Source organism: Entelurus aequoreus, linkage group LG11, assembly GCF_033978785.1.
Source record: "Entelurus aequoreus isolate RoL-2023_Sb linkage group LG11, RoL_Eaeq_v1.1, whole genome shotgun sequence".
In the NCBI taxonomy this organism is placed as follows: domain Eukaryota; kingdom Metazoa; phylum Chordata; class Actinopteri; order Syngnathiformes; family Syngnathidae; genus Entelurus; species Entelurus aequoreus.
In genome coordinates this window covers 14568774-14581870 of record NC_084741.1, presented here as the reverse complement: position 1 = coordinate 14581870, position 13097 = coordinate 14568774, and the positions used below count along the sequence as shown (strand labels likewise).

Here is a 13097-nt window from a genome sequence, read left to right as displayed (position 1 = left end):
CAAAAATCCTATTAGCACATTAGCAGCATGGTTATTCCAGCATTCTCTTCCTCCACTTGCACTTCCTACTCCTTGAGAAAAGTGACTTTTTGTTAACGCCATTTTTTTTTTTGCCTCTTTAAAGACGCAATGCACGAGCATGCCCGGGTGACATGCGTGCTTAATTGAGGGTGACAGCCCCTGAAAGGAGTGTTGTCCCACACGCACCACCGCAGGATTTGCTGTTTACGCGTTTGCGGGAGAGTGACGTGAAGCGCACACGGGGAGAGGAGATCCCGCCAGACGGATGCCAACTTGACACAAATAAAGCCAAACTACATGAAAGGAGTCGGGGAAGAGCTGTCACGGTGTGTGTGTGTGTGCGTGTGCGTGACACACTCCCACGAACACATGGCGCATTCCTGAGCAGCGCAATGTTGTGTTGACGCGCAGTTTGTCCCCAAAGTGCGCACGAAAAGCGTGAAAAAAGATGAGACGAGAAATGACTTACCCGCTCAGGGTATCCGCATCCGCTGGAAGGGGGGGGGGGGTGTTGCGAGCTTCGCTGCGGTCCGCTTAGAAGCTTCCAAATCTCGGCCACCAAGTAGCGGCCGTGCTCGCCGGGATGAGAACGATCCAATTCTTGTTAGTTGATGTAAAGCGAACTATTTACTTATGGCAAATGGAGCCTGGGCTGCACTGAGAGGCATCGCTGCGTGAGTGACAGCGCGTCCGACCAATGGCTGGGAGCCTTTCGAGTCCGCCGGACCAATCAAATCGTCCGTGCGCGGTCGGCGGAAGGTGAACGGGGAAGTAGGCGGGGCTTGTGAACCCGCGGTTAGCTCATATCCCTCCGCTTGCTTTGAACGCCTCTCGCCGTCCCAAGACTTTCCCCCGGAAAAAAAAATGTCTGAATAACTTATTTATTCCAAAATGTCAGCTTAAAGCGGACTTAGTGAAACTCACAGCGAGACGTCGACAAGGTGCCTAGTCTAAAAACTGAGAGAGCGGCGTGTATTCTGACCTAGTCTTTGGGCAGCGACACCAACTCCGTGGCACTCAAGTGTTGCCGACACGCGTGGGAATGTCGACGACGTGACAAAGCGATGCCGGCGGTGCGTCCGAGCGGCCACTTTCACTTTTTGCCCAAGTGTGGCGTGGACGGCGGTTTTGGACTCGGCCCTACTTTGTCCAAGCCCGGCGCGGAGGGACACCGTGTTTACAGTCGGGAGCGGAAGAGTGACGTCACAGCGGAGGGAGGGTATAGTGTGCGCGCGTGACAGCGCGGCACGTGCACGTGTGAATACACAATAACAGTTTTGCTTACTTTTTTTTTACACTTTCACTTTTGGACACATCACATAATGTTGACTTTGTGCTTCAATTCCATTTTTTTGTTCTACCTTTTTTCCATAGTGACGTAATGACGTCTTCGGTTACCATCCTGATCCTGGATAGATAAATAAATAAATAGATTACAGATAGATAAAGATGGAAATGCATGCTGATACTGTTTCAAATAATGTATAATATATACAAAAATATAATATAATCCAGGGATTATTAACCTTTTTGAGCTCGCAGGCCCAACTTTTCCACTACAGAGGGGCACGGGTCCCATTCCATTATTAACATTTAATAAAGAAATCTTTGAAGGCTGCCTCATACAACACAAATGGAAAATGGGAGGACTTTTTTGACTGCCCGTTGCCATGGGATGCCATATTCAAACTAATCTATAAAACCACTATCGATGTGCAAAATCGTTATTTCCAAATTAAAATTATTTATAACTTCTTACCCACAGGGAAAATGTTAAAATTATGGAATATGACAGAGTCAGATGATTGCCGATTTTGTTGTCAGGAGCCTGAATCCACCCTACATTTGTTTTGGTATTGTTATATTGTGTCCTTGTTTTGGGTGGAAGTTGAAAAAATTAAGTTACCATCCTGATCCTGGATAGATAAATAAATAAATAGGTTACAGATAGATAAAGATGGAAATGCATGCTGATACTGTTTCAAATAATGTATAATATATACAAAAATATAATATAATCCAGGGATTATTAACCTTTTTGAGCTCGCAGGCCCAACTTTTCCACTACAGAGGGGCACGGGTCCCATTCCATTATTAACACTGAATTAGTAATCTTACTCTGGATTTGAATCGTATTCAATAATCATATCTAACCTACTTAAAGTTTACAACCATGACATGAAGGCATGTGTTAATAAAAAAAAACATTATTATTTATCAAACACATAAACCTTAGGCTTAGGTCAGGCTGATTAGAATAATGAGCACTAACCAAATATACTGTATAAGAAGTTATGTATAAAATAAATAAATAACTGACATAAATAACTGACAAAAAATAAATTTACATTTTGTTTTGCTAAATTAATAATGAGTATGTTTGAATATATTTGTATTGCTTTTTTCGCATTAGCTTAGGATTCTAAGAACATTACGGTCATATTGAGTAAAAAAACTAATTGTTGTGTTTGCGAACCTTACAAAAGCATATGTTTCTAGTAAAACTCACAAAGATACATGATTTCAGGCATTATTAGACATTTTGCATGTTTGGTTTAGGAATTATGTTTAAATAACTGCCATATTGAGTGTGACAGTTACTGTATACCAGGGGTCACCAACCTTTTTGAAACCAAGGGCTACTTCTTGGGTACTGATTAATGCGAAGGGCTACCAGTTAGATACACACTTAAATAAATTGCCAGAAGTAGCCAATTTGCTCAATTTACCTCTAACTCTGTTATTATTAATAATTAATGATATTTATCTTTGTGGAAACACTGATCATCTTAATGATTTCTCACAATAAATATATATTGAAACAGATAAATATCAATATGCAACACTTTATTTTTATATTTTCTCTAAGTGCACATTTTTCAAATTGAACATTTTCAAATGATCACTTCTAAGACAGTCTTGTGAAATCACAATATCCCATTTTAACTAGCTAGCCACTAACATTTTTTAACAAATCATGAATTACTTTGCACCATGTTTGTACAAATAATAACTCATGTAAAATACAAAAGTAAACTCTAAAATTTTTAAATCATGTCACACTTTGAACTGGACACCAAATCTGTTATCTGTTTCTTTGTCAGTTAGTGGGAAGCCTGGCATTGCATGCTGTTAACTAGTGTGTTGTACTCTGGTGTGTAACTTGACACTGCAACTCTGAGTGAGTCTTGCAGATGTGCATCAGTGAGGCGTGTTCTGTGTTTGTTCTTGATGAAGTTCATGTCAGAAAAGGCTGATTCACAAAGATAAGATTTTTCCTCATTGTTTGCGGAACCTTCTTAATCTTTTGGACATATTTTCACAGCAATCTGGCCTTAAGCTTAATTATGATAAATGTAAAATGTTAAGGATCGGAAATCTAAAGGGAACGTCCTTTCGAATGGAATGCAAAGTGCCTGTTTTGTGGACAGATGGACCAGTTAACATACTTGGTGTTGTTGTCCCAGACAATCTGGAAGATCTAGGCTCAGTAAATTATGATAATCGACTAAGAAAGCTGGACAAAATTATGCAATTATGGAAAGGGAAATCCCTAACCTTGTATGGTAAAATGTCTATTGCCAACTCGTTAATTATTCCTCAATTTATTTATTTGTTTTTGTCATTACCAGATCCATCACAAAACTTTTTTAAGATTTATGAGCGGAGGGTCTTCGATTTTGTCTGGAACGGCAAACCAGAAAATATTAAAAGAAAGGTTTTGTACAAAGAGTATGAATATGGGGGCCTGAAACTTCTCAACCTTGAAGCTATGTGTCTGTCTTTAAAAGCATCAATTGTTCCAAAGATGTATTTAAACATTGAGTGGTACACAAATGTCCTGTTGGACAAAAAACATGTACTGTATCAAAAGAAATTGTATCCTTTTTTACAAGTGATCCCCTCCCAGAGAGTCTGCTGGGAAACATGGCGGGGTTCATAAAGGAAACAATCCACTCATAGTGGTGTTTTCAATTTTATGTGCCAGAAAAAAGAGACAATATTTTGCAGCAGTTAATATGGATGAACTCTAATATTGTAATAGATGGAAAGCCTTTCTTTTGGAAAAATATGTTTGAAAGAGGAATCATTTTTGTCAATGATATTATCAATGAGAATGGTAAAATTATGAAGTATGATGAATATAGAGCTATGTATGGTGATGCTTGCTCAAGCTTTTCATTTTATCAACTAACTGGAGTAATTGGGAAAAGATGGAAACAAATAATTAATTATGGAACTACTAAATTATTAGTTTGTAAACCTCTAATAAGAAATTCTAGTTGGCAAAAAGTAACTAAAATAAATAGAAAAATATATAATTTTTATTTAATAAAGAAATCTTTGAAGGCTGCCTCATACAACACAAATGGAAAATGGGAGGACTTTTTTGACTGCCCGTTGCCATGGGATGCAATATTGAAACTAATCTATAAAACCACTATCGATGTGCAAAATCGTTATTTCCAAATTAAAATTATTTATAACTTCTTACCCACAGGGAAAATGTTAAAATGATGGAATATGACAGAGTCAGATGATTGCCGATTTTGTTGTCAGGAGCCTGAATCCACCCTACATTTGTTTTGGTATTGTCATATTGTGTCTTTGTTTTGGGTGGAAGTTGAAAAAATGTGTTTAAGGATTGGTTTGTTTATGAAGCTTAATGTGGTTTCTGTTATTTTAGGAGAGTTCATTGACAATCATGATTTGGTCAATTTAATTATAGTACTCGGTAAAATGTTTATTTTTAAGGCCAAAAACAGATATTCACTTAGTATTACTTTCTTTAAAACATTTATTCAGTATTTTCTAACTTTAGAAAGTTACATGGTTGAAAACGATAATGATGCCAAAAAACATTAAAAAAAAGATGAGAAGTCCTCAAAGGCTTATTTTGAAAGTAGAATTATGTTTATAGATTATATGATATCTGTTGTTGTGTTCCCTAATTTGAGTGACCTGGACATAATCTGGACTGTACATAAATGCTTATTTTGAAAATGTAATTTTGTTTATAAATTATATGCAATCTGTTGTGTTCCCTAATTTTTTTCTGTGTACATGAATGAAGGTGTGTGTTGCTGAGTCCGACTTGGACATTATCTGGACTGGGCCTGGTTTAAAAAACCCTTTAAACAAATCTAATTTCATTGACAACCTGGTCTGTTGAAGATAAGGCCCTTTTTTAAAATAAATTAAAAAAACATTTCTTGGATAAAAAAGAAAGTAAAACAATATAAAAATAATTACATAAAAAATAGTAATTAAGGAAAATGTTAGTGGACCAGCAGCCTATACAATCATGTGTGCTTCAGGGACTGTGTCCCTTGCAGATGTGTTGTCTATGTTGTGGGAACCAGAATATTGGTAGCAGAAAGAAATAACCCCTTTTGTGTGAGTGGGTGTGGATGAGTGTGCATGGGGGAGGTTGTTTGGGTTGATGCACTGATTGAAAGTGTATCTTGTGTTTTTTCTATGTAGATTTAATTTAAAAAAAAAAAAAACAATTTTTTTTTTTAGAACAGGCCCGCGGGCGACTCATCTGGTCCTTACGGGCGACCTGGTGCCCGCGGGCACCGCGTTGGTGACCCCTGCTGTATACTGTCATATTGAGTACAAAAACTAATTGTTGTGTTTGCAAACCCTACAAAAGCTCATGTTTCTAGTAAAACTCACAAATATACATTATTTCAAGCATTATTAGACGTGTTGCATGTTTGGTTTAAGAGTTATGTTTAAATAACTGCCATATTGAGTGTGACAGTTATACTGTCCCATTGAGTACAAAACTAATTGTTGTGTTTGCAAACCTTACAAAAGTATATGTTTCTAGTAAAACTTACAAAGATACATTATTTCAGGCATTATTAGACATTTTGCATGTTTGGTTTTGGAGTTATGTTTGAATAACATTCATATTTAGTATGACAGTTATACTGTCATATTGAGTAAAAAATCAACTAATTGTTGTGTTTGCAAACCTCACAAAAGCATATGTTTCTAGTAAAACTCACAAAGATACATTATTTCACGCGTCATTAGACATTTTGCATGTTTGGTTTAGGAATTATGTTTAAATAACTGCCATATTGAGTGTGACAGTTATACTGTCATATTGAGTACAAAACCAATTTTTGTGTTTGCAAACCTTACAGAAGCATATGTTTCTAGTAAAACTCTCAGAGATGCATTAATACATGCATTGTTAGACATTTTGCATGTTCGGTTTAGGAGTTATGTTTAAATACCTGTCATAATGAGTGTGACAGTTATACTGTCATATTGAGTTCAAAACTAATTTTTGTGTTTGCAAACCTTACAAAAGCACATGTTTCTAGTAAAACTTACAAATATACATTATTTCACGCATTATTAGACATATTGCATGTTTGTTTTGGAGTTATGTGTGAATAACTTTCATATTTACTATGACAGACTGTCATATTGAGTAAAAAAAACTAATTTTTGTGTTTGGAAACCTTACAAAAGCATATGTTTCTAGTAAAACTTACAAATATACATTATTTCAGGCATTATTAGACATTTTGCATGTTTGGTTTAGGAATTATGTTTAAATAACTGTCATATTGAGTGTGACAGTTATACTGTAATATTGAGTTCAAAACTAATTGTTGTGTTTGCAAACCTTACAAAAGCATATGTTTCTAGTAAAACTTACAAATATACATTATTTCACTCATTATTAGACATACTGCATGTTTGTTTTGGAGTTATGTGTGAATAACTTTCATATTTACTATGACAGACTGTCATATTGAGTAAAAAAAACTAATTTTTGTGTCTGCAAACCTTACAAAAGCATATTTTTCTAGTAAAACTTACAAATATACATTATTTCAGGCATTATTAGACATATTGCATGTTTGTTTTGGAGTTATGTGTGAATAACTTTCATATTTAGTATGACAGACTGTCATATTGAGTAAAAAAAACAAATTTTTGTGTTTGCAAACCCTACAAAAGCTCGTGTTTCTAGTAAAACTCGCAAAGATACATTATTTCAAGCTGTATTAGACATGTTGCATGTTTGGTTTAAGAGTTATGTTTAAATAACTGTCATATTGAGTGTGACAGTTATACTGTCACATTGAGTACAAAACTAAGTGTTGTGTTTGCAAACCTTACGAAAGCATATGTTTCTAGTAAAACTCACAAAGATACATTATTTCAGGCATTATTAGACATTTTGCATGTTTGGTTTTGGAGTTATGTTTGAATAACATTCATATTTAGCATGACAGTTATACTGTCATATTGAGTAAAAAATCAACTAATTGTTGTGTTTGCAAACCTTACATAAGCATATGTTTCTAGTAAAACTCACAAAGATACATTATTTCAGGCATCATCAGACATTTTGCATGTTTGGTTTAGGAATTATGTTTAAATAACTGCCATATTGAGTGTGACAGTTATACTGTCATATTGAGTACAAAACCAATTTTTGTGTTTGCAAACCTTACAGAAGCACCCGATTCCAGTAAAACTCTCAGAGATGCATTAATACATGCATTGTTAGACATTTTGCATGTTCGGTTTAGGGGTTATGTTTAAATACCTGTCATATTGAGTGTGACAGTTATACTGTCATATTGAGTTCAAAACTAATTTTTGTGTTTGCAAACCTTACAAAAGCACATGTTTCTAGTAAAACTTACAAATATACATTATTTCACGCATTATTAGACATATTGCATGTTTGTTTTGGAGTTATGTGTGAATAACTTTCATATTTACTATGACAGACTGTCATATTGAGTAAAAAAACAACTAATTTTTGTGTTTGGAAACCTTACAAAAGCATATGTTTCTAGTAAAACTTACAAATATACATTATTTCAGGCATTATTAGACATTTTGCATGTTTTGTTTTGGAGTTATGTTTGAATAACTTTCATATTTAGTATGACAGACTGTCATATTGAGTAAAAAAAACACATTTTTGTGTTTGCAAACCCTACAAAAGCTCGTGTTTCTAGTAAAACTCACAAAGATAAATTATTTCAAGCTGTATTAGACATGTTGCATGTTTGGTTTAAGAGTTATGTTTAAATAACTGTCATATTGAGTGTGACAGTTATACTGTCACATTGAGTACAAAACTAAGTGTTGTGTTTGCAAACCTTACGAAAGCATATGTTTCTAGTAAAACTCACAAATATACATTATTTCAGGCATTATTAGACATTTTGCATGTTTGGTTTTGGAGTTATGTTTGAATAACATTCATATTTAGTATGACAGTTATACTGTCATATTGAGTAAAAAAACAACTAATTGTTGTGTTTGCAAACCTTACAAAAGCATATGTTTCTAGTAAAACTCACAAAAATACATTATTTCAGGCATCATCAGACATTTTGCATGTTTGGTTTAGGAATTATGTTTAAATAACTGCCATATTGAGTGTGACAGTTATACTGTCATATTGAGTACAAAACCAATTTTTGTGTTTGCAAACCTTACAGAAGCACCCGATTCTAGTAAAACTCTCAGAGATGCATTAATACATGCATTGTTAGACATTTTGCATGTTCGGTTTAGGGGTTATGTTTAAATACCTGTCATATTGAGTGTGACAGTTATGCTGTCATATTGAGTTCAAAACTAATTTTTGTGTTTGCAAACCTTACAAAAGCACATGTTTCTAGTAAAACTTACAAATATACATTATTTCAGGCATTATTAGACATTTTGCATTTTTGGTTTTGGAGTTATGTGTGAATAACTTTCATATTTACTATGACAGACTGTCATATTGAGTAAAAAAACAAATTTTTGTGTTTGCAAACCCTACAAAAGCATATGTTTCTAGTAAAACTTACAAATATACATTATTTCAGGCATTATTAGACATATTGCATGTTTGGTTTAAGAGTTATGTTTAAATACCTGTCATATTGAGTGTGACAGTTATACTGTCACTTTGAGTCCAAAACAAATTGTTGTGTTTGCAAACCCTACAAAAGCTTGTGTTTCTAGTAAAACTCACAAATATACATTATTTCAAGCATTATTAGACATGTTGCATGTTTGGTTTAGGAATTATGTTTAAATAACTGCCATATTGGGTTTGGAGTTTTGTTTGAATAACTTTCATATTTAGTATGACAGTTATACTGTCATATTGAGTTAAAAAAACACAACATTTTGTGTTTCCAAACCTTACAAAAGCATATGTTTCTAGTAAAACTTACAAAGATACATTATTTCAGGCATTATTAGACATTTTGCATGTTTGGTTTTGGAGTTATGTTTGAATAACTTTCATATTTAGTATGACAGACTGTCATATTGGGTAAAAAAAAACAAATTTTTGTGTTTGCAAACCTTACAAAAGCAGATGTTTCTAGTAAAACTCACAAAGATACATTATTTCAGGCATTATTAGACATTTTGCATGTTTGGTTTATGAGTTATGTTTAAATAACTGTCATATTGAGTGTGACAGCTTTACTCTCATATTGAGTACAAAACTAATTTTTGTGTTTGCAAACTTTACAAAAGCATGTTTCTAGTAAACCTTAAAAATATGGATTATTTCAGGCATTATTAGACATTTTGCATGTTTGGTTTTGGAGTTATGTTTGAATAACTTTCATATTTAGTATGACAGTCATACTGTCATATTGGGTAAAAAACAAATTTTTGTGTTTGCAAACCTTACAAAAGCGTATGTTTCTAGTAAAACTCACAAAGATACATTATTTCAGGCATTATTAGACATTTTGCATGTTTGGATTAGGAGTTATGTTTAAATAACTGTCATATTGAGTGGGCTCTGTACCGAGGATGTCGTTGTGGCTTGTACAGCCCTTTGAGACACTTGTGATTTAGGGCTATATAAATAAACATTGATTGATTGATTGATTGATTGACATTTAGTATGACGGTTATACTGTCATATTGAGTAAACAAACAAGTTTTTGTGTTTGCAAACCTTACAAAAGCATATGTTTCTAGTAAAACTTACAGATATACATTATTTCAGGCATTATTAGACATTTTGCATGTTTGGTTTAGGAGATTTGTTTGAATAACTTTCATATTTATTAGTATGACAGTTATACTGTCATATTGAGTAAAAAAAAACTCATTGTTGTGTTTGCAAACCTTACAAAAGCATATGTTTCTAGTAAAACTCACAAAGATACATTATTTCACGCATCATTAGACATTTTGCTGTTTGGATTAGGAGTTATGTTTAAATACCTGTGATAATGAGTGTGACAGTTATACTGTCATATTGAGTACAAAACTAATTTTTGTGTTTGCAAACCTTACAAAAGCATATGTTTCTAGTAAAACTTACAAATATACATTATTTCACGCATTATTAGACATATTGCATGTTTGTTTTGGAGTTATGTGTGAATAACTTTCATATTTACTATGACAGACTGTCATATTGAGTAAAAAAAACAAATTTTTGTGTTTGCAAACCTTACAAAAGCACATGTTTCTAGTAAAACTTACAAATATACATTATTTCACGCATTATTAGACATATTGCATGTTTGGTTTAGGAGTTATGTTTAAATAACTGTCATATCGAGTGTGACAGGTATACTGTCACATTGAGTCCAAAACAAATTGTTGTGTTTGCAAACCTTACAAAAAAATATGTTTCTAGTAAAACTTACAAATATACATTATTTCAGGCCTTATTAGACATATTGCATGTTTGTTTTTGGAGTTTTGTTTGAATAACTTCCATATTTAGTATGACAGTTATACTGTCATATTGAGTAAAACAACCTAATTTTTGTGTTTGCAAACCTTAGAAAAGCATATGTTTCTAGTAAAACTTACAAATATACATTATTTCAGGCATTTAGACATTTTGCATGTTTGGTTTTGGAGTTATGTTTGAATACCTGTCATATTGAGTGTGACAGTTATACTGTCACATTGAGTATAAAACAAATTGTTGTGTTTGCAAACCTTACAAAAGCATATGTTTCTAGTAAAAACTACAAACCCCGTTTCCATATGAGTTGGGAAATTGTGTTAGATGTAAATATAAACGGAATACAATGATTTGCAAATCATTTTCAACCCATATTCAACAACAACAACAAGAAGAACAAGAAAAAGAACAAGAAGGACAAGAACAAGAAGAACAAGAACAACAACAACAAGAACAACAAGAACAAGAAGAAGAAGAAGAACAACAAGAAAAAGAAGAAGAACAAGAACAAGAAAAACAAAAACAAGAACAAGAAGAAGAACAAGAACAACAAGAACAAGAAGAACAACAACAAGAACAACAAGAACAAGAAGAACAACAACAACAACAACAACAAGAACAAGAACAAGAAGAAGAAAAACAAGAACAACAACAAAAATAACAAGAAAAAGAAGAAGAAGAAGAAGAAGAACAACAACAACAAAAACAACAAGAAGAAGAACAACAACAAGAAGAAGAAGAACAAGAACAAGAAGAAGATCAAGAACAAGAAGAAGAAGGAGAAGAAGAAGAAAAAGAAAAAGAACAAAAAGAACAAAAACAAGAACAAGAAGAACAAGAACAAGAAGAAGAACAAGAAAAAGAACAAGAACAAGAAGAAGAAGAAAAAGAACAAGAGCAAGAAGAAGAAGAAAAAGAACAAGAACAAGAACAAGAAGAAGAAAAACAAGAACAACAAGAAGAACAACAAAAACAACAAGAAAAAGAACAAGAAGAACAACAACAACAAAAACAACAAGAAGAACAACAAGAACAAGAAGAAGAAGAAGAACAAGAACAAGAAGAAGATCAAGAACAAGAAGAAGAAGGAGAAGAAGAAGAAAAAGAAAAAGAACAAAAACAAGAAAAAGAAAAAGAACAAGAAGAACAAGAACAAGAACAAGAACAAGAAAAAGAACAAGAACAAGAAGAAGAAGAAGAAAAAGAACAAGAGCAAGAACAAGAGCAAGAAGAAGAAGAAAAAGAACAACAAGAAGAAGAAGAACAAGAAGAAGAACAAGAAGAACAAGAAGAACAAGAAGAACAAGAAGAACAAGAAAAACAAGAAGAAAAAGAAGAACAAGAAGAAGAAGGAGAAACCATATGTGTGGATGCTTTGGGGCATTCACACAAATATGAACAAATATATAAAAAAGTGTACTTAGTTAGTTCATAAAAAATAGAATAACATTAATTTATGAATTACTTGATTAGAAAAATGACAACATCCACAGTAACCACTTAAAGGTGGAGGTTAGGGGTCCCCAAACTTTTTGACTCGGGGGCCGCATTGGGTTAAAAAAAATTGGCCGGGGGCCAGGCTGTGTATATATATATATATATATATATATATATATATATATATATATATATATATATATATATATATATATATATATATATATATATATATATATATATATATATATATATGTACATTGTCTTTATAATCCGTTTTGTCATTTAACATCAATTAACATTGATGTTCATCAACATTTAACATTGTCACGTTATCGGTGGAAAAATTCATTTTTAGACAATATGATTTGCCTGAGCGACTAGGAGACACCAAGAGTAACAAGCGGTAGAAAATGGATTAGAAAGGAAAGATTAAAAAAATATATATATACTTTTTTTTTTTAAACTTATGACTTCCTGTGCCCGGATTTTGGATGCTGGGGGGCCGGATCCGGCCCGCAGGCCGTAGTTTGGGGACCCCTGGTGTAGGTGAACATTAATATTCACAGAAACCACTTAAAGGTGTAGGTGAACATTAATATTCACAGTAACCACTTAAAGGTGTAGGTGAACATTAATATTCACAGTAACCACTTAAAGGTGAACATTAATATTCACAGTAACCACTGAAAGGTGAACATTAATATTCACAGTAACCACTTAAAGGTGAACATTAATATTCACAGTAACCACTTAAAGGTGAACATTAATATTCACAGTAACCACTAAAAGGTGAACATTAATATTCACAGTAACCACTTAAAGGTGAACATTAATATTCACAGTAACCACTTAAAGGTGAACATTAATATTCACAGTAACCACTTAAAGGTGTAGGTGAACATTAATATTCACAGTAACCACT

At 33.2% G+C, this 13097-nt stretch overlaps 1 protein-coding gene across 4 annotated transcripts in view; it reads right to left on the bottom strand.

Annotated features, from left to right (window-relative positions):
• Nucleotides 1-1212, bottom strand: part of mef2d (myocyte enhancer factor 2d) — a 296690-nt gene extending 295478 nt beyond the window's left edge. For all 4 annotated transcript variants that reach the window (XM_062062583.1, XM_062062585.1, XM_062062584.1 and 1 more), the window contains exon 1: nucleotides 491-1212. The gene's annotated coding sequence lies outside the window, so the exon portion shown is untranslated. The remainder of the gene's footprint in view (nucleotides 1-490) is intronic.
• Nucleotides 1213-13097: the final 11885 nt, after the last annotated feature.